Source organism: Podarcis pityusensis (genome assembly GCF_964106645.2).
Source record: "Podarcis pityusensis genome assembly, chromosome: 1".
Taxonomy (NCBI): Eukaryota; Metazoa; Chordata; class Lepidosauria; order Squamata; family Lacertidae; genus Podarcis; species Podarcis pityusensis.
In genome coordinates this window covers 98,278,142-98,298,399 of record NC_138028.1, presented here as the reverse complement: position 1 = coordinate 98,298,399, position 20,258 = coordinate 98,278,142, and the positions used below count along the sequence as shown (strand labels likewise).

Here is a 20,258-nt window from a genome sequence, read left to right as displayed (position 1 = left end):
ATTAAGTGCCGGATGAACTCCTATCTCCATTTGTCAAAGGGGAAGGAAAATGTACAATGTGACATTAAAAGAACCAACGTCTCCCTCAAAGATGGAAATCATCAGGAAAAAAATGTTGGACAATCTCCTACATATCAGGTACAAGCCCCAGACTGACACTCATACCCAGGTTCAAGAGGTCTAGGAGTGACTGAGGTCTGCTTTGTATTTGTCTAGCAGTGCTGCAACAAACAGAGATAGAAGACTTTACATGCAGCAGTGTCACATTAGCAGAAAATCAATTCTGTTTGCTTACATGACACATTCAGCAGACACTTCTCCAACCTGTGATGAAGACCGTGTTTGGTACAGATAGGACAGATAACCTTAGACACCCTTGCATTTCAAGCACCCAGCTTACACAAACTGTTGCTTCCTCTTTTCTTTGTAATTTATTCTTGAACCAGACAGATCCTGACATTTTAGTGTCTCAGATCAGTCTCCATACACACTGTGTGCACCTTTCAGATCTTTCGAGATATTTATTCATTGCTATGGATTTCTGCTGATAAAGCCAGAAACCTAAGACTACGGTGGTGAATATAAAAAATACTATATGTGATTTTTAACACTTTATGTTCTGTGCTTATGTTCTTCCTATTTCCATGCATTTACCATTAATATTTAATATTTTATTCAACCAAAATTTAAAGTAGTCGCTGTACTGAAATATGGGGTGGAGTGGGGGGAAGGAGACCAGACTTTTATCTGATCATGGTAACGCTCCTATATTCTTACCTGCAAAAATTCAAAGGCAAAGGATTTGTTTATTTTGTCTGGCAATGGAGGGACTTCACTCAAATACAGGGTTTGGCATTTACCTCTGCACCCATAAGAAACAGATTCCAGCAATTCTCAGAGGGCTTTAGTCATAACCTCCCGTCACACTCACAACATATTTATACCGCCACTTTCTTCTCTCTGCTCTACTCTTTCTCCTCAGACACTGGATGCTGCTTAGAACAAGCTTCTTAAAAGCCACACACATAATTAACAGAACAGAATACCTGAGTTGACTCTCCGTCCTATAGCCATCCCTTGCAAGCATCCCTCACGGCATGCAGCAATATCCAGAAACAATGCTGGGCACTGGAGTCTAACCACATTTTAATATCTCATAGTGCCCTGGAACAACAGTGTTGGTAGCTAGACCCAACTCTCAGGGGATGTTTGGAGTACAATACTATGCTGGATTTTAAAAGGAGGTGGCAATGCAGGTGGGTCCTGATGGAGTGTAGGGCCAGGTATTTATGCCAGCCCCACACAAATATATGCAAGCCAGGTAGATCCTAAACACACATATAAGCCTTGCGTTTAAAAGAAAAAGGATGGAAATTTATAAATAATTTTATAAATTCTTACCCAATGTAGCTTGTTATGAATACTACTGTAGGTATGTAGCCTAACAGATTGCTAATTGACTATTATCTTACTAGGGTCTTGCAACTGTATCGTGATTTATTCTAGGGGTGGCTAATCTGTGGCCCTCCAAATAGTTTGGAACCCAGCTCCCATCAGCATTGCCAATAATCATGGATGATGGGAGTTGTAGTCCAACAACATCTGGAGGGCCATAAGTCAGCAATCCCAATTCAGAGCTAACTAAAAACAAGGATCAAAAACCACTGTGTTCTTAGGACCCCTCTGTCCTGTTTGGTGGTCCGGAAGGATATTTTGTAACATAATCTAATGGTGCCATTTAGCAACAAGGATGTAGGCACAGCATTTAATAATAATAATAATAATAATAATAATAATAATAATTTATTATTTATACCCCGCCCACCTGGCTGAGTTTCCCCAGCCACTCTGGGTGGCTCCCAATCAAATATTAAAAACAATACAGCATTAAACATTAAAAACTTCTCGAAACAGGGCTGCCTTCAGAAATATTTATACTCCCTAAACATGTCACAGATGAAAATAGGGCCATACTTGTATACTTGGCCTGGGAATGTGTTACCAATGTTGTTCGGTCCCTGCTCCTGCTAACCTAGCAGTTCAAAAGCATGTCAAAGTGCAAGTAGATAAATAGGTACCGTTCTGGTGGAAAGGTAAACAGTGTTTCCGTGTGCTGCTCTGGTTTTGCCAGAAGTGACTTAGCCATGCTGGCCACATGACCCAGAAGCTGTCTGCGGACAAACGTCGGCTCCCCAGCCAATAGAGCAAGATGAGCGCTGCAACCCCAGAGTCATCTGTGACTGGACTTAATGGTCAGGGGTGCCTTTACCTTTTAAGTCTGTACAAGCTTTAAGATCTGCATCAGAGACCCTGTTTTCTAGCCCACCACTGATTGATGGTAGATTATAACCAGTGTAGCAGGGACTTTTTGGTGGTGACTTTTAGAAGTCTCTGCCTAGGAAAATATGCAAGGATCCATCAACACTGGTCATCAAGAAGTCCATAAAGGCTTTTTCCCATTCCAATCAGTGTCTGACTGACTACTATTTCATGCTCTTAAGACATGTTATTGCTACTCCTTCTAAATTAGTGGGACTGATGAGGTACTTTATTAGTGTGTGTAATTAAAACATTTTGTTAACCACTTTGTGAGGCCAGTATGCCCTGAATGGTGGGTCAGAACTATTTCAAATAATTAAGAAAATGGTTTAGCGAGGGCAGATGCCAAAAGATAGGGACTATGCCTGGTCAATAAGGAATCATTTGAATATGTGCTTTTACCTAAGGCACATCTGTTGTCACTCTTTCTGATTTTGCATGTAATAAAGTGGATTCCACACACACACACACACCACCGCTTAAACCTTGAAGGCAGTGGCGTAGCGTGGGTTGTCAGCACCCGGGGCAAGGCAAGTAATTTGCGCCCCCTAACCCGTGGATTTGCGCCCCCAACCCGTGGATTTGCGCCCCCTAAACCTAACCCCCAGATGTTGCGCCCGGTGCGGACGGCCCCCCCTGTACCCCCCACGCTACGCCACTGCTTGAAGGTAGGTTTTTTCCCCCTTTAGGAATGAAACTATGGACAATCTTTTTACCATACCTCTATTAACATTTTGGAGGGACTGCCAGGAAGGAACCAGAAATAATTACTGCAGAAGCGGCAGAGGCAGGGTGCTGGGGTGGGGGGAAGATCTACTAAAGCTGCCTTCACTTGTCCATAAATGCCTTTGGATACAATTAATAGGCCCACTTATAAATAAGTGGTTTTGAGACGCTGCTTCATGCATATCCTGACTTCCAGGGCCGACAAGTCAATCCTATTAGCTCTCTGGATTGCCCCAAGGGACCATCGTTGCTAAACAAAATATTGTGTCCAACTAGAAATAAGACTTCTGCTTTATTCCACAACTCCACATTTATGCCTAGCCATGGCAAATATACACGATAGTATTTGCAGCAGATGTAACAAAAAGTAAATTCGATTTCTTTTAAGAATACTTCAGCATGAACTTACAGATGAGAGTGGGCGGCAGAATAAACCTTGGTGGTTATATTCTACTACCACGTTTGGTGGCAATACGCTTCTGAATACCAGCTGCTGGAAACCACAGAAAAGGAGAGTGTTGGGGTCAGATCCTGTCTGTGAGTTTCCCAGAGGCATGTGGTTGGCCACTGTGTGAGCAGGTTGGTGGACTAAACAGGCTACTGCCCCAATCCAGCAGGCTATTCTTATTTTTATGGTTCTGACTAGATGTTTCAGGGGGCTTGTGGTAGCTAAGCCTTCTTGACTGGATCTCCAGGGAAAGCAGTTAAATTTCAGAGCAAGAACCTGGAAGTCTTCTGCTTCCTGCCTCCACAAGCATCACATTTGAGTTTGCAAACTCACACCCCAAGTGGTCATCCCAAAGTTTCAACAAGAGGCCAAGCATTGCAAAAGATATTGGTTTAAATAAGCATCTAAAGTCTGTATATCAGGACCGCTGCAGGCAGAAGCTAGCATGGCCTGAAGGCTAGAGACAATTTGGTGAATGGAGAATTTTATAACTAGACAGTAAGAATGCAAAAACACAAATATTCCATGGGAGAGTTCTGTCCCAGCTTTTGTTGTGCTATAGTGTAAGAGTGTCTCTCCAGACAGCAATAATGCAGTAATGCTGGGGAAGCATTGCAAAACACTCAATAAGGCAGAATGATGTTTGGATGGTCCAGAATGAACCCACCAGTAATGCACTATGATTGCATCAGTGTCGTGTTGCAGAATTAAAAAAAACCAGTCTGGAAAGATATCCAATTCTTATGGTCATTCAATCCTTGATAGTGTCTTCTTTCTGAAAATAACTTTTATTTAAAACAGTAAAATAATAATTAAAATCAGCCACATTGGCAGCTAAAAACACATAATCCTTTGTATACTTCACAATTAAAACAGAATTCACTGCTGTAAGATATAGCTATGGCTAGTAGGCTAGATGGCTTTTTAAAAGGATGAGATGCATTTGTGTTGCTCAGGTTTATAAGTTGCTATTAGCCATCATGGTTAAATGGAACTTGCATGTCCAGAGGCAGTTAAAGGAGATGTAGGAGAAGAACTGGAATGTCTCATTCCCCTTAGCTACTTTGCTTTCTTGCCAGCTACCACTGTTCCTGCCTCAGTAACTAAAACAGCCTCCACAGGACTGGGACTGCTTGATCTATATTACGGCTCGAAAAAGCTTTGTGAAAACAAGAAATATAACTGCTATCTGGGCAGAGGCCCAGAAGCTGGCCTTGCTCCCAGAGAGCTGCTGTCAATGGGGTGTGAGAAGTCATATGGTTTTGAAATTAGGACTCCACTAACACCTTTCTTTACACTTCAATTATTTCCATTTCCTCTTCCGCTCTTGTTTTCTCTCAGGTGGTGGCACTGCTGCGCCACATCTCAGAGCCTTTCTGTGAGGCGTCCAAGCCTTTTCTTCACTATTAGAAGCACTATTAGAAACACCTTCCACCAGTCACCTTACCTGCTTCTTAGCCTTCTGTGTACTGACAGAACAGTGTTGTCTTTTTGAGTCTGACTCATTTGCTGTCGCACTGCTTCTTTACAATAATAAAAATATGAGGGAGATATTTAACTATATTTTCTTATAGGTAATATCTCTTGACTCTGGGAATCCCATTCTCATTCAAGCAGCATCACTTCATCATTTCTATCCCCAGCACCACCACACACTAGGGAACATTAATCTCTTGCGAGGAAAGGGGAAAAACCAATTTAGCCCACTGGAGTTTGTAAGACAAGGCCAGGGCATTTGAATCTTTTTTTTCCTTTTCCCAATCAAGCAAAGAAGTCACAGGTTAGCTGATACAAAACACTTGTCTTACCACTTGATGGACTCCTTATTTGAGGGGAACTCCCCTCGGGCCTCTCAGCCTGTCAGGCTTCTGGAACGGACTCAGTAAAACGTGTGTCCTGTGCCTTGTATTTAACTTGACAACAGGGATCGAAATGCCAAAGGGAAACCTTATGATGCCCACTTTTTAATTAATTTGAAATGTTATAGAAGTCCATTGTCAATCAGCATTTGTTAATTTGTTTAAATGTCAGTAATTTTAAAGCTGAGTTAATTTGTTTGCATTTTAGTAACTTACAAAAAAAAAAAGAAGTGTTTGCCGCCAAGCCCTGAGTAAAGTTGAAGGGAAAAAACATATGTCAGATGACCCCCTGAAGCAGTTGTCCAAATGGTTTTGAGGTTGCATTTCATTCTCTTAGTTATTCATTTGTCCCCTTGCAGACTATTGTTCTGATATGGTGAAAGCATTTACTGATTAAGTGCCTCTCACAGCCCATTAAAAGATAAGTGCCTTCCAAACCCAGTGATAGACTCAGATAGAGGACACCGGGTCTATGTCAGCAACTTTTTGAAGGTAAGATGGTAACTCTAGAGTGAAATACTGGTACTGGGTGGACCATCAGTTTTTGATTAGGGGGTGCAGCCTGTCCTGGGTAGGATTGCACTCTCCCTAAAAGATCAAGTCTTTAGTTTGAGGACGCTCCAGTTAGAACTACTGTTGGGTGGACAAGTGTTATAGGTAGTGAGAAGCATATTTTTCCAGCTGGTACGTCAGCTATGACCTTACTTGAATGAAAGATGACCTCATCACAGACATCCATACCCTCATTACCTCTAGATTAGACTACTGTAATGAACAGTGGAGTTGCTCTTGAAAAGTGATCAGAAACTGCAACTAGTACAACATACTGCTATGAGGATATTGACTGGAATGAGGCTATCAGAACACATTACATTCATTTTGTTTGATCTACATTGGTTGCCAGTTTATTTCCAGGCTCGATTCAAGGTGGTTATTAAGATTTAAACAGCTTGGATCCCTTAAGGACTTTCTTTTCCCCTACGTTCCCCTTTGTTTGCTCTGTTCATCATCAGAGGACCTGCTCCAGATTCCAGGTGGCATCTAGGAAGTGGAATGCCTCAGGACTTTACGACTTTAGGCATTTGGCCAAAAGTTTTATTATTATTTATTAAATTTGTATGTCACCCCTTATCCGTAGGTCTCAGGGAAGTTCGCAGCATAAAAATACAAGATAAAAACATTAAATACATAATAAAAGCAAGGACAAAACAAAACAATAAGCCCCCTCCCCACACCCTCTCCCACAAACACATTTAAAAGGGTATCGAATGTTAATCAGCCACAGGCCTGGTTGAAGAGGAACGCTTTTGCCTGGTGCCTAATGGGGTATAATGAAGGCACAAATCAAACATCCCTGGGGGGAGAATTCCACAAATAGGGAGCTACTGCAGAAAAGGCCCGTTCTCATGTAGCCACCCTCTGGACCTCTCATGGAGGAGGCACACAAAGAAGGGCCTCAGATGATGATCTCAGGGTCCAGGTAGGTTCATATGGAGAGAGGCAGTCCTTGAGGTATTGCAGTCCTACGCCGTTTAAGGCTTTATAGGTCAAACCCAGCACTTTGCATTGGGCCCGGAACTAATTGGCACACCTGCAGATGTAGAGGAGAAGTAGAGCTGTGTGTCATCCGCTGTCATCAGCTTCCACAGGAGCACCTGTATCAGGAAGCCTTGATATTGCAGCACCGCCCTACCCGAAGTCTTCCACTAGTTCTTAAGCAAGAGTTCACAGAACAGTAGAAATGCATGTTCTCTTTCCACTTCTTGTCCTTTGGAAGCAAGAGAACCTATGTCTCATTGATGTTGTTCACATGGACTGTCCAATAGGTACTCATAATTTTCACACAATAGCAGAGCCATCTCTTGTCATCACCGGATTCCTATAGGTCCTAAGGGAAGTGTCAGATTTTAGCAGGTTCCTCCCTCCCACATATGCTCAGAAATCAAAGGGGAACAGGACAGTATGCATGTGAAAGAAATGAAACAAAAAACATTACTGTGTGTTATTATCACGTGCTGCAAGTATTTCTGTGCCTCAGAAAATGAGTCATCTGTCTGTGTCCTTTAAACTCTATTTGGAAAGTGATAAGCAGTATTTTACAAATAGGACTACACACCCAGCAGATTACTGACTAAACTGCTATTACCAGGAATACTCTGAATTTACATAGTGTTTTGCATCTTCAAAGAACTGTGCAAATATTACCTAATTGATCTAGGCTGGAAAACAAGTCCTGGAAATCTAATATCAATCTTATATGTAGAAGAGAACAAATCATTAACTGAAAGGAGCACATTCTGTGGAATCCTATTACCATAAATTACACACAGCTTTCCCCCTCCTCCTCAAAGTTATTCCCTTAGCCATCTGATTAATGACTGGATTGAAGCAGATTAATTTACTTGTGGTTTCTGGAAACTTAATAGGTGGAAACGTAATAGAAGCTTGATAGAATTGTCAGAGATAATTGATGCTTTAAGGGGCATGAAATCAGAAAAAGCATCCAGTCAAGATGGATTCACAATGGGATTTTTTTAAAAGAAAGAAAAAAGCATGAGAGGTGAGATTCTCTGGTTTTGATTTGTTTTTAAGTGAGGTTAAGAAATGATGTTTTTATGGGGAAATGCATGTTCTCTTCACCTATGAGACAACATCAATCCAGTGTCAATAGACTGCTGCTTATGTTAAGCTTTGTTATGTATTAATGGGTATTTTAACTGATTGGATAACAAATAATTCTGCTTCAAAGGAACAATACCAAAAGGAGCTATGTAAAATATTATGAATTATTGCACCATGCAACAGCACATCAGTAAAGGAATATAAGGACAGTGTGGGAAGGATCCGACCCCTTACAACTTCCTTCTTTCTGTCCTCCCCACATATATACCAAACATGTGATGTAATGGGTGGGATTCCCCAGATAATGAACCCAATTTCCCCAGTTCCCCACTGCATGAAGTACTGTGCTAAGCATGAGGGCTGTCCACATGTTGGCAGCTGACACCCACTGGACATAAGTAGAATCACACTTCTGACTCAATAACACCAATACAGTCATACCTCGGGTTGTGAACGTAATCCTTGCAGGAGGCATGTTCACAACCCGCAGCATTCGCAACCTGAAGTGTCGTGTCTGTACACGTGCATGATGCGATTCAGCACTTCTGCGCATGCGCGTGATGTAATTTTGTGTTTCAGCGCATGCGCAAGCGCCGAAACCCAGAAGTAACCTATTCCGGTACTTCCGGGTTCGGCACGGTCCACAACCCGAAAACGCGCAACCCACAGCATTCGTAACCCAAGGTATGACTGTAATACATTATTCAGAGCATAATTGTATCACAACTTGAGAAGGAACCTGAACGGTTGTCCTTCAGCATTCATTCACTGATTGTAGTAGGCATTTATATGGCATGTGTCACTGCTGAGCTGGGTGGGGGACCTGTGGTCCTCCAGGTATTGTTGAACTCTAACTCTCATCAGCCCTAATCAGCATGTTCAGTGGTCGGGGATGCTGGGACCTGTAGTCCAGCAACATCTGGAGGGCCAGAGGTTCCCTATCCTTTGTACTGTGCTTACTTGTACTTACTTCCAAACAGAATCATACAGAAAGGCTGTACACATATTACATCAGGGGTGCCCCAACTTTTTTCAAAGAGGGCCAGATTTGATGAAGTCAACATGTGTGAGGGCCGACCAAAGTTGTTGAGCTTTCTTTAGACCCCTGACCCCTATAAATAAACTGCCACAGGGGCCGGATAAAACCAGCCAAGGGACCGAATTAGGCCCCCCAAAACAGACTTTGGACATACCTATATTACGTATACTGTAAACGTGTGTAATTTTCTCATATATGTGTGTGTGTGTTGAGTGCCGTAGTCAATCAGTGAAAGAGACACATGTGCAATTTTCATACATTTTTTCATGCTTTCCATGTTAGAAAATGGTCACATCTGAAGCATCGCTTTGTGACTTTATATTAGAAAGAGAGAGTGGGTGGAAGTGTGAAGTCTACTAAAACAGACTTCATCGGCTTCCTCTGTAAAATGCCCAGCCAGATCCATGAGAGAAGCGGCATATTTTCTTTGAGAGTCCAATCTGCTCTCCATCATCGCTTTCTCTTAATACCGAGAAGTTCTGGCTACAGTACTCGCTCCCCCACCCATCTTCCCAGGAACTTGTTCACAAGCCAATAAGTAGGAGCCATTATAATGCTGCCTGGTTTGTAAATGCATTGAACAATGATGGCGTGCTTGAGCCTAACAGCCAGCCGTCCATGGCGATTATGAAGAAAAGGAGCTGGGTTTTGTTGTGTCCCTTATTGCTGTTATTGTTATTCAGAGAAGGGCCATCCATCAAGACATGACATGCTCGCAGAGGTCAGTCAGTCATGCCAAGAGACAATAGGAAAATCCATGGAAATTCATACCTTTAAAAATCTCTGGAATGCTCCTTTTAATCTTTCGCTACCTTATGCTATATTCTGGGGCTAGAGATCAACAAATCCAGCAACCTTTAAACACTGCAGTCATTTTAAAGTGATCTGCCACTTGCATGAAATGTTAGAGCTCAATCCCTAACCATGGATTAGAGAGATTACTGTCTTATTTACTTCATAATGCTGAGGACTAAAATATAGTGTCCCTTCCTGATCCCATGAATCTCAAAACATTTAAAAAGAAGCAATTCTGTTAATTGCAATGGACAACCCACTGATATATGCTTTGAAAAATGAAATGAGTTTAAGGTCTGGTGCAGACATTAACAACTAGCTTATCTCCCAACCTTGTCTAACTGTGTTTCTGGCATCTCCAGGTAGGTCTGGGAGAGCTTCGACCAGTCAAGTCTAGCCATAGTAAGCTAGATGGACCAATGGCAGCTTCCTACACAATCAAGACAGCCTTGTGGACTCACATGTTCCCTATCCTTCCCTTCCATCATCCACTCCCTTCTACAACTATTTGTAGTTTAGCCCTGAGTGCTACAGTTAACTCTGTTTGGCTAACACAGAAATAATCCTCCTTCTTCTCTGTTGAGCCAAGTATGACCAGATGCAATATAAACCTGACAAGCCATGGATCTGTGCTGATGGATAAATGCATAAATATATGAGGTGTAGGTCAATATTCCAGCTCACCCAAGCCAAATGCCTGACAGCTTCAGGCTTCAGCCACTGGGCTGCTCAATATGAATTAGCACCTAACCAGAAGCACATATCTCATTGGAATTTCTGACAACAAATAATGGCAATTTATGCCGTCCAGTGGCGGCTGTGCTACTTGCGTATTGGTATGTATTGGATAGCTCTAATAATTTCTAGTCAATTTAGCGCATCCCATTTGGTAAAGGTTATTTCACAGACCACAAATTTCATTGGCGTGCTTGATTCGTTCATGAGAAAGCTATTGATCACTGAGGTGCCAAGTGGTTTGCAGAGAAAGGAATGGAAATTACATGGTTAAGTAATTATGGTGTAAACAGATAGTTCTGTCTCCTGTATTGTATACAGCCCACGCACTCAGTTACTGATAGGGATATCAAATGTGTGAGACAGCTTGCTGATGAGCCCTGAAATTTGGCACCTGCATAGTCCAGTAACTAGAAAAATATTTGACAACAGGCAATATTTACTCTTCTCTCTCAAGGTGGATACCCCAATATAGTTAAGGCATTCCCAGGGAATGCAGAAGGCTTAAAATTGACACTTGGGTGGGACAAAAATGAGTCATTTTTACATCAAGTAGTAAAAATCTGGGGCATAACATTTAACACAGAAGAAGCAGTGGACATCCTGGAGCCAAACAGTTACTCCTGCTGTGGCTTGGCTTCCTACATATTAAACAAATCCAGAGAGGTGTGTGAATGCTACTTAGGGAAGAAGTCACATTCTTCACCTAGAGATGCTCCACTGCAAACTGATTCCTAGGGATTTGAAATAAGTGTTCTGACATTGGGTTGTCAAGAATATGCATGAATCAGAATTTGCTCCTATGTGACTTCTAATTGACAACAGCCCAAGTGGTTTTCAAATAGCCAGAGATACTTATAGGGCAAAGCATGGTTTTATTTGTTACTTAATGAATAATTGAACTCTTAAATAAAAGCAAATGCCTGAAGGGGCCCCAAATGAACTTACTGACCAGATATTAAAACTGTGAGCATGCACACACACACAAACAAACACACAAACACATGTGCAACAACTGCTTTTAAGTATGCGTATTCCCAATTGATCTCCTGGCCAAGATTGCAACTGAAGTGTACATTTACATACACAATGTCAAAAGAACATTGTTGTATGCCATATTTTGAGATTTATTGGAAAGCACCTTGGAATATAATTGAATAAATGAATATTCAGTTATGTCTCCTGGGCTGCAGTATGATGTTTGGATAATATGAACCAGGGTTAGGAAGCACATGGGCAACACAAGACATATCCCAGAATGAATGTCTTCTGCCAGGGGATATGTTAGTGACCTCATTCGCAGACATGTCTCTGGGTTGTCATTGCAGGTGAGGTATTTCATTTCCAATTTTAAATTCCCTGCACAAAGAAAACTTGATGTCAATTAGGGTTAAAAATAAAACTGCCAATATTATAATGCCATTATACAAATCTATGGTGTGACCACCTTTGGAATACCATGTACAGTTCTGATTCCTTCATCTCAAAAAGGATATTGTAGAGCCAGGAAAGGTGCTCTAAAGGCCAACCAAAATAATCAAGGGACTGGAGCAACTCCCTTTTGACGAAAGGTTACCCCTCTCGGGAATGAAAAAAGCCAAGTAAGGAGGGAGACATGATAGAGCTGCATTAAAATTATGCATGAGTGGGAGGAGAGACAGAGACATTTTATCCATCTCTCATTATACTACAGCCATGGGCCATCTAATGAAGCTGAATTGAAGCAAAATTCAGGAAACACAAAAGGAAATACTTATTTATACAGTGTATAGGTAACCTGTAGAATCTGCTTCTACTAGATGTGGTGATGGCCACCAGATTCGGCAGCTTCAAAAGGCGGTTAGACAAATTCATGGAAGACAGAGCTATCAATGACTAATAGCCACAATGGCTGTGTCCTACTTCCAGTGTACTGGAGTCAGTATGCTTCCAAATAACAGTCACTAGGGTTCACAAGCAGGAGAGCGGTACTGTGCTCATACCTTCCTTGCAGGCTTCCCATAGTCCTTTGGTCAACTGCTGTGTGAATAGGATGCTGGACTAGATATGGTTTTGGTCTGATCCAGCAAGGGCCATCTTATGTTCTTACAATGACTACTCCCCTAAAACAAAAGGCGTTCCACTTAATAGGGAGCAAAAGAGCCCGCCACAGCTAACAAGGAGCAGACATTGCAACCAATCAAAAAACCTTTCGCCATGTAAGCACACAACGCACTCAGTACCTGCAATGTGCAACCCCAGCACCTACTCCTCAAAATAAAAGTCTGTATGGTGAAGTAACGAGTTTCTGTATTATAGTCCTTGGTCCTTCCCTTGTAATAAGAAGCCGCTCTGTGACAATCAGGACAAATGCAGACCCAGTTTGCCATTTAAAAGAAGGACTGTCAATAACACTCCACAGCTGTCACTTTTATTACCCGTCTCCCTCCCCCACCCCTCTCTCAATGCATTATTGCACTGGTAACCATGGCAAGAGGCCAAATTGCTTCCCCTCCAAAGTGTACGGCTACACGAGAAAAGAAAAAGCACCCACCGTGTATGATACCTTTCACTGTGCTTAGACTTGTTTATGTTGCTGGGGCACGCACAGATTCTCTTGGCCATTTTGCACAGCACCTCCTTTTACAGAAAGCAAATGCTCTCCAGGTCTATATATCAAAGTTATGGCATTCCGTTTTTCAGCGAAATAAATAAATAAACCTGTAAATAAGGTCAACAGGATGGCGATGTTCCGGGTGACAGAACCCTTAATGGTTTTTGAGGAACAGCTTGTTTCTCTCTTCAAAAAAACTCACCTCAATTTACTTTGAGCCTGTGCCTCTTAAACACATTTTGCCTAAGCACAGGGAAGGCACAAATCCAGCCATTTTAATGGCCTTAGTTAAACACCACAAGGCCACCATAAGCAGCTCAATGTCAGCATAGCTACCCAGTTATGAAAATGAAGTCTGTGGGTGATCGTGGTGAGGTATAGTACAAAGTTTGCTCTTTTTAAAAATAGAATATTAAGCCCAATGAAATATATTTCATGAACAATAAGGAACATTCCAAATTCTAGGCATTCATAAATTTCTTTAATCGATGTCATTTATTTTGTATAAAATTAGAGTTGAAGATAAACTTCTTTCATTATTACAGCCGTATAGGATTCCCCTGGGTTTGTCCGGCTTCATGGAGACAAAGTGAACCCTCTGTTTTTACAGCTAAAAGATTTACAGTTCTATTATTCTGCCTTTCTATATGTCAGGTGCAAAACAAAGCTCATCACAGAGAAAATGATTGTCAGAGGCTGGAAGTCTCTCCAGGTCCTGAGACTGAAAACCATGGCCGCCTGACTCCTGTGAGGTGACTTGTGAAAAACAGAGCAGTAAGCAGAACCTAATACATGCTAGACAACTGTCCTGATTCACAGATAATTCACCACAATAATGGAAGAGATAGCTATGGGGGGTTATAGACAAAGATAAGGAGAGCTGAAGAAGCAAAACTGAGGTGAATACAAACATAAAGGGGAGGGCAGGAAGAAGAATTTGAATGGAGAGCATTAAAAAGCTAAATTATCTCAAATTCTGCAGCTGCAGAATTCAATTTTGTGACAAGAATAAAACCATGGAAGGTTCACGAATATACAGTTAGACTGAGTCAAATTGCTGGTCCATTTAGTGCTGTGCTGCATACAGTGAGGAGCAGTAATTCTCAAAGGTCTCAGCTAGGGAAGCTTCACCTGGTGGCACTGGATTGGAACTTCTGCACACAAATCATGTGCTCTATGACCTAGGAACACTCCCCATTCTATGTTGTGTCAGCTTGCTTATTTCCCAGCCTTTGTGCACTCGAATGAACCTGGCAACAGCACTCCAAACCAAAAATGGTGTTAGGTTCTTACGCTTTGGAAAAGTCAATGTGCAGGAATTTGAGAAGCAGTGGTGCTTGCATTGGGAGAGAGGTGAGCAGCCAGCTGACATCTATAAATAATTGTAATCCGCTTTTACACAGAAGTGTGTGGTTTGGGAAGGACAGCTTTGAACCACACGCCATGTTAACAATAAAAACAGCAGGTTGTCAGCCAGCCTCTTTAGATGGCTCTTGGCTTTCCTTTCTTCCAGATGGATTCACAACCCTCCTCCTTTTAAATCGCCACATAAATTTATCTCTTCTGTTTGCAACTCCCAAGTAAAACACTGACAATTCCCTTTGTTCTTCTAGTCGGCCTTATGTTCTCAGAGATCACTCTGATAAGACACCCACCAGATGAGATCTTGGAAGAAGATCAAGGCAATCACTTTGTCATTTCAACAGCACCCACGTTGCTCCTAAAAGAACCTTTTCCACTTAAGAGACTCTCACATGCCCAGCCAATGCAGCATCCTCCGTATCTTGTGGCCATCAGACCCAGTCAGTATGGCGAATGCACAGGGATGATGGGATTTGCAGATAACCCAGCAACATCTGGCACGGGAAGCACTGTGTTGTCTATCCCTGGCTGAATAGGTCAATGGCCATCCCAAGAAGCAGAGGTGTTGCTAGGTTCTTAAGACACTTAATGCATAGGCTTATGTCTCAAATTTGCACGTGCCAATTTATGTCTGTGAGGAAACTGAGGTGGTGGGTGGGCTCCCACTGACACACTGCATTTTGCAGCATGCCCAGCATATGTGTAAACAAAGTTTTTGAAAGTATTTTTAAAGCAAGGAAGGGGGAAGAGATCTGGGCTCAAGGTCCTTGGGCTGCTCCTTAATAACATCCATGGACAGGGGCATCATAGGGGGGCAGGAGACTGAGGGCTCCCCCAAAATGTTCAGTTGCGGGGGCAAGCCATTGCCCTTGCCCCTGAAGGAAGGGTTTGCAGTGGGTGCAACATTCTGTTCAATATTAGATGCAGAAAGTCTATTATGTGAAATAAGATGTTGTCCATTTATGCTTTGCCTTTTGCACTGGACCACTAATAAACATTACCACTGGTTATTCTGGCACAGATTAGAAGCAGATATGCAGGCATTTCTTGATGCGCTTCTGGATGAAAAGCATCCATTGCAGAGTCTGAATCGGGTGCAGCTTTCCCCACCATTTTATAATACATATGTACCTCCATTGTCTGCCTCAAACCACTAGTCTGGTGCATGGATATAGCAAGATTGGTGTCAAGTTTGTAAAGAACATCAGAGCTGTACAGATGAGGAATGATAAGGGATGCTTCATTCTGAAAATGGCCTGATTAATCCATCCCCTCTTTAAATCATTCTGTGAAGCAAGTAAAGTGAAAATGAACCCCTAAAAATGTCTAATATTTAACTGAGACAGAATTCTGAAATGCACTCTGTCTACATCTCAGTACATAGGGCGGGGAGTCCCACTTCTGTTGTACAGCTTGGACCGCTGAAGACAGAAGAGAGAATGTTTTTCACGATCATATCTCCATCCTAGACAGCAGCTCACATGCTATATATTACAAACTAGTAATGTATCCCTTAGCCTTTTCAATTAAAACAGCAAAAGTGTGCCTATTACTCTTTTAACACTGCTCTCTGAAGTCACACATGATGAGTTTAAATCAGCTTTTAGACTGAAATATTATAAGGAGCCAAATGGTCTAGAGATTCTGCCCCCATCTGCCATGGCCATCTTCTCAAAAAACCTCACCAGAAAAGTGATATACCTTTAAAATTAAAAGTAAGCTCCTCAAAACCAGCAGGATCTCTGCTTAGCAAGCAACAAAACAGAAACTGCTAAACTGAGCATTTATTCTGAGGTTTGGGGGGGGGGGCTATAGCTGGGTACATGGACGCAACACCAAAATCCACCACACTGCTACTTGCCTTCTGTTGGGTTTCATTTTCACGGCAGCACCCCAGAAACTCTGTGCCTGGTCGTCCTCCCCTAGATCAGCCTTTGCTATGCATTGAATTGTTATGTTGCAAGTGTAGGGTCCCTAAACAGTTCATTATAGGTGATGGGCAGAACTGGCCACTGGATCCTAAGTTGCTCCATTCCCCTGAGAGGAGGTTGATCTGGGCTAGAGTTTGCATTGCTAATTCCCCACCTTGCTTTCAATTATTATTATTTGTATTTATATACTGCTTCATGCCAAAAATAAGCTTCTAAGCCAAATGCAAGTATATAAACTAATTTCACAAACATTAAAATCTAAACATATTTGATTAAACATGCAATAAATCTCTGAAATAGATTTTCATAGCAAATAAAAAGTGTAGATATCTTCTGGGCTGAAGCAGCTCCTCACAAATGTGATGTATAGCTCTGTTGGTAGCGCATGAGACTCTTAATCTCAGGATAGTGAGTTCCAACCTCATACTGGGTGAAAGATTCCTGCATTGCAGAGGGTTGGACTAGATAAGCCTTGTGTTCCCTTCCAACTCTACAATTCTCTGATTCTACACCTTTCATCCTGTCCGGCACATAATATATGATGTGCCAGAAGGGATAGGGCTTGGCTGCACTCTCTCTTCATCAAATATCCTTTCCAGCATTACAATAGCAGCTTGCATAGTTAATAAACCAAGAGAAAGAGAAATCACGAGGAAACATAAGTACAGATTTAAGATCTGCCTGGGTGAAGAGAGCTGCTGTCATTTCTTCTATTTCCTGATCATGACTTCTTTAGGCAGGATTGGCAATTTCATCAATGACAGTCTAACTAATTTGTTAGTTCTCTGATCTTGATCCTTCTTGAAGTGTGGACAGCAGTGGAAATGGATTTTGTCACTGCATTAGGTTTGAAGACAGAATGGGACCAACATGTCTTTTTCCTTTATTTTCTGCATCTGTTGGGAGGGATTGGGACAGCAGCTAGGCTCAACATGCATCAGCAGTCAGCATGGTCAGGCATGAAGTGGTCCATGGGTGACATGAGCCTCCTCCAATCAATGATACCTGTCTCTTGTATGTGAAAAGTGTCGTTGTGGCTACATAAAGATAGCTAAAGGGCAACTACTCATAGATTTGAGACTACAAGCAGTATGAATGGTAAAATTATTCCATACAATAGGATGATGGGGAGAAATACAAAAAAAGCCCATTAAGAATACATCTTTTCATTGTTAAAAAAAAATGCAAACAACCAGTACCATTGCCAATTCTGCAAAAGTTGCTTATGAATCTTATGGTAATACCTTAAGAGTACAAAGTTTGCAACTGATTCAGGTACATGCGACTTTGTATCCATGAAGAGGAAGGAATTATAACCAGAAAGATAAGTTTTATTCCTGTGCAGCTTTTAGCAATATATCACACACACATTACAATGATGAAAGAAACCATCAGAAACTGATCTGCAATGCAAAACTTATGTTTTAAATACCAGATTTTTACATTCTGAAAAGGGTTGCATCTTCTAACCAACAGATGAACTAATCCGTGGATTTCTTTGAGAGGCATCCCTGGAAAACGTGTCTAAAGGGTGGTATTTATATCACAGGCTATCCCATTTGCAGAGAAGAAAAGGATTACCTTTGAAGTGTAAAGATCAAAAGCTATTTTTGCAGGTAATAAGATCTCTCTCAGATGGATTTCAGTAAAAGAAACTGGCTCATCTAGCGCAAAGTAATAAAAATGTAAGCAAAGTGTAATAAAAGAAAAATGGAAAGTAACTCACTCACCCTGAAATGCACCACACAGCATTCCACAAAACAATGTTTACCAGAACTAATGCGGTACTTAACACATAATGGAAATTCTGTAATATACTGGTTTTCTGAGGTTTGAAACAATTTGGTTGTGGTAACACTATCATAAACAAACTATTTCAAGTAAACGGTGATAGCAGTCAGAGTGAAGGATCAATGAGTGGACCTTTACCCAATGGATGCATTTAGACGAAACACTAAACCACAAGCCTCACCTTCTCTGGCACAGTTGTGAGGACTAACCACAGGTCATTACATTGTCCAGACCCTTCAAACTGTGGTTAAACTTAACTATGCTTTGCTTGAAATCACAACTTTGAACCACAGTTTAAGAAACTGATTTATTTTCACAGACTGTAGTTCAGATTAGCCACAGTTTAGGGTTTGAATGTAATGCTAAACTACAGCTAGTCAGATCAGAAGCAAAAGCTTCTGATCTCCTCCTCAGCTTGGCTGGAGAAGAGAGGAAACAGGAGAGATAATCCATGAGACTCACAGTTGCTCGTTCTAATTCTCACTATGCTAAGCTAGGACTTAGTGCAAGGGTCACGAACCTGAGGCCCATGGGTCCCAGTGTGCCTGCCAGTACATAATATGGCAGCCATAAAAGGTCTTAGCAAATAACTGCTCAGAAAACCACAGTGCACGAGATTAGGGATGAGCATGTCTACACCATTTTGTATTTCTTTCTCTTTTTCTGCTCTGTTATATGTGGCAGCCATTTTGTATTATGCCACACCCCTGCAGCTGCCATTTTGTGGCCTGCATTGATGATACTTCCTCAGAATTCCAAATGTGCTCACTACCCAAAAAGGTTTGTGATTCCTTTTTTAGTGTGTTATCCAAAGGTAGCTAAGATCCCTTTTTCAATACAAAGGTCACTTTATATTTTACAAAATAAACATGCACAGAGTTAAACGTGAGCCCACAATGTGAACAGTGGATTTCTCCAACAGAAGAAGAAAAAACACTTTAGGAACTATCAGGAAAGCCAATGAGTTATTTATTTATCGAGAGCTCCCAGCATGCAGTGTTTCTTTTGCAGTGCTGAATTGGTCTTCTTGTGTCTTAACCATTCCTATTCAAACTGTGTTTATTGCTGACTGGTTTCTTGAACTGCTGCCTACTTAATTGTTGCTTATCTGTCTGGCCCTTTCTTCCAGGAACACAGCAGTAAACAAACCAACAAAAGGTTATTTGGGTCACAGTTGTTGTAACCCTCCTGCATTTAAGGAGCACCTTTGAGCTAGCCTTCCAGAGTCTTGAAAAGCCTTGCAAAAAGAAAGACTTCAAAACAAATCAGTTTTTTAATAAGGTAGTCATGGGTCGTTTGACTCGTGGAAAATGACGACAAACAACATGTGGCCTTCCAGCAGCTGAATGGGAAGGCAAATGTGCCTCAACAATGGCTGAGTCAAGCTGTTGTTCTGTGAGAGAAATACATTGGCATCTACTGGGGGTGGGGGAGAGAAGGAGCCAGTTCCTCTCACCCCAATGAACTATATTCTCTGGATTCCCAACTTAATTTAAAAACAAAAAAAACCACAAACCTTTAGCACTTGTAAAACCCAATATAGGAGGCAAAATGTACAAATACTATTATATTCGTTGGTTTGTAAGAAACGAGCCTCTTCCCCTCTTTCAGTGCTTCTAGTCTATGAATTAAGACATATTAATTATTAGTATTCAGGAAAGTAGATCTAGCCTGGACTCTGACTGCTAATTTTTAATTTTTCCTCTGTTCCCTGTTGAGATTCATTCATGGTATACAGTTGCATTTGTTGAACTATGCACACATTCTCGCCCTTTCTGCATCCGGTGCACCCCAATGTTGATTTGGAGAGCAGTGGAGACACAATGTTAGTCACAATCCATATTTATCTAGTCATTTCTTGTGAAACATTGCATTTTGCTGCATTTTGCTGCATTTCACCACAAACCAGCTCCAATATGAATTGGGTTGGGGGAGAATGACCTTGCTGCATTTTAAGCTGGCGACATGTACACAACCTTGATCGAAACCAAATTAAAATATATCAGTCTGGAGAATTAGTTCAATGAGGTGTTTTGAA

The 20,258-nt window shown here is 41.5% G+C and overlaps 1 protein-coding gene and 1 long non-coding RNA gene across 3 annotated transcripts in view; one reads left to right on the top strand and one right to left on the bottom strand.

Moving 5' to 3' along the window:
• Positions 1–20,258, bottom strand: part of THSD7B (thrombospondin type 1 domain containing 7B) — a 646,019-nt gene that overhangs the window by 577,331 nt on the left and 48,430 nt on the right. The gene's annotated exons all lie outside the window — the stretch shown is intronic.
• On the top strand, positions 14,373–19,757 carry LOC308475520. The gene is made up of 3 exons (XR_013985282.1): positions 14,373–14,489; positions 17,906–18,045; positions 19,350–19,757. It is a non-coding gene; the product is annotated as an uncharacterized lncRNA (long non-coding RNA).